Raw genomic sequence first — 3,026 nt, 5'->3', positions numbered from 1 at the left:
AAAGTGCCCGCCCGCGTATAAATATGGAAGAGCTTGATTGAAGGGAGACGAAAGAGCGGCGGATCTGCTCGCCCAGACCTCAGTTGAAGTTGACTCGGAAGAGAAACGTGAAACTGTACAGGATGAGAAATGTTGCACGAGCGACAGTGAACATCTTTGCCTTTGATTTCATAACGAAAGGACGAAAGATTGCGAAAAAAAACTATGTGCAAACCAGCTAAACGCGATTTACTCGGATAACTCTTTGTGCGTAAACGCTAAAATATAATTAATTGCATAAAAATAATTAAAGTACTATAATGAGATGTCATAATAATTTGTAACGTCAGATCGCAACGGGCAAGTAAAATTAGGAAGCTTCGAATTAGCACGCGAGTCGAATTTTGTTTCGAGAGAGTGTTGTGTTAGTTAGAGCTTCTCATCAATTACTCGAAAGTAAAGTAGTAAAATTCCGTTGATGCTGGATTAAACTCCAAGATTAAGTACGGCGCCTATAAAGGGAAAATTATGAAGGCGAAATGTCGGAAAAATTTATCGCCGCCTGGTACACGAAGACCGGCATAAGTTAATGATCTCCCGCGTCGATGCGAATGATAGATGAAATTAAATAATAAGCCGCGTAGATGCACGTCATTAAGATAGCGTCCCTCTGCGCTTCGGACGAAGACAATAAATTCTATAAATGAGATCGCGAGATTTGCCTGCGTGAAATATCGCCCCGTGATGACGGCATATTATTAAATGGTTCGCGTGCTTGAACACGAAGGTCTTCTATCGGGCTCTTTAGCCATTGGATTAAGTAAAATGTCGGACGGTTCCTGTTCCGATGCAACAGGTGAGGTGCCACACAATTTTTTAATGGACATCACTGAAGCCTGCAGTCAGAGTTGCAAGGATATACACATTACGAGACCATTCGGCGCAAATTTAAGCGTTGTTCTGGCTCGCTAAGAATTTAAAAAAAGCTTTCTCCTCTGACGACCTTCGTTATAACGGACATAAAAGCCCGTTATAACGTAGGAATGAATCTCCCGAGGGTACAATGCGTGTACAGCAATGCGTGAAACGCCGAGCATTTTGAGATACTCGTACGAGAGACATTGGAGCGGAGAGAGCTTTTAAATTTACGAGAAAAAATCATTTTGGACGAGTTGAAGCGTATAAGGGACAACGCGATTAACCAAAAATTAAGATGAATGCATGTCGGATATATTAGCAGTGGAAGCCGTCCAAGTGTAGAACGCGCGAAGGCAGCTTAACGTGTCCGTGCGCTGGGATTGCAGTTGGCCTTACGCCAGTCTGCTAAGTGGTCCACGTTTTCCATTGCTGGGTTATTCGCGCTAGGCTATCGTCGACGTCCTGCACTCTCTGACCCTACTCGGATTCGTACGTACCTGCACGTTTCAACGATGCACTCTGCAGATAGAACGATCCCATATCCTTCTGAGTACCGCTCAAATCAGCACCAGCACTCTTGTCGGCATCTACTTGCGCGCGCAAAATCATGTGTGTGTGTATGTGCGTTCGGATTATTATAATTTTACCCCGCGCAGACGATGAATTCATTAAACACGATGTCGAAAATAATCTACCATCTCGCCTCATGTATTACTTATCTTAATCATTTACGAATGCTCATTTATTAAATGTATCGTAAATGTATCGTAAAATGTAATATTATTTCAACACTACATTCAGAAAACGATAACTATATTAAATTTATAATGGAAAATAATGCTGTTATGATAAAAAATAATTTAATAATGTGCGAGATCTCACTCTCTTTCTGTGCCATGCTTTATTAATATTAGTATATGTATATAATATTAATTAGCTTTTTTAACGAATCTGCACAACCGTGATTTTGCAGAATTATGAACATATTCCGAAATGGATGCATCAAACCATTTGCACGTAATGTTTTAGTTAGAGAACTACCTCGTAAATAGAATTATTAGGGATCGCGGCAGCGACATGGAATAGAGAGAGAGAAACGGGAGCTAAGCGACATAGGTACATGTATGGACATAACTAGATTTGGAATCCCTAGTTGCTTGTCGGAGTCTCTACCTATATTCGCTTGCTATTTCACAGTAGTTAAATTTCCTTAGCAGGATCAGCAACACGTATATATAGCTAGGTAATTAATACAACTTGCAAATAATTGTTTGATCAATGCAAAACGCGCAAACATACTTTAAATAACATCTGGTCGCGTATAAAATCAAGAAGAATCATTTAAAGAAGAATCATATAATTAACGTTCAAATAATCGTCTGTGCAATAATGTTGTCGAGAATTTAAGCGCTCATTTACTCGGCGTAATCACTTGGTTTAGATGCATGCGTGAGTAACGTCTACTATTGTGAACGAGATTAAATTTCCGTCATCTTAATTGATGCTACAAGTATGCTTAACGTTATTATGGTGTTGCTGTTATCCGCGCATGATGCATCACCGCGCTAATTAGACACAAAATTGGTTAAGTCCAATCCCGCGAACCGCGTGGTTATAGCGATGTGTATCCTGTACGAAGTTAATCCAGCGGTTGGTATATGTCAGGTGTAAAACGTAATCTGTATGTACATGCACGCGTATGGGCATATATACACGCGCATAATCAAAGTCATCAGGAGTTTGCGCTTTGGCGGTTTGACTGTGCGATTACGCTTAGGATAACAATAATAGCTTCGGAAGTCGGTTAGATTCAGGAGGTACGAGGAACATAAATTCTCCGAAATTCGGTCGAAAGCGCGGATTAGCCGTCGACCGTTCGGCAATCTGATTATCGCGAAATGTCCGGGAGCCGGGAAGTATCGCGGTGCGCTGCGAAAACGAAACTCCGCGCGAATGGAGGCAGCTCGTTTTGGAGCGACTGCATCGTTTGTCGAGTTGCAGATAAGATCTCCTACTTGCGAGCGTGAAAAGAAAACTTTTAACGAGATTCAACTTATCATAACGTAGCACGTTTCGTACTTTCCACGTGCCTCTCGTGGAAAAAAACTCTCGCGAAGACATTCGCTACC

Source organism: Temnothorax longispinosus, chromosome 6 (assembly GCF_030848805.1).
Source record: "Temnothorax longispinosus isolate EJ_2023e chromosome 6, Tlon_JGU_v1, whole genome shotgun sequence".
NCBI lineage: Eukaryota > Metazoa > Arthropoda > Insecta > Hymenoptera > Formicidae > Temnothorax > Temnothorax longispinosus.
Note: the sequence above shows the minus strand (reverse complement) of the source record.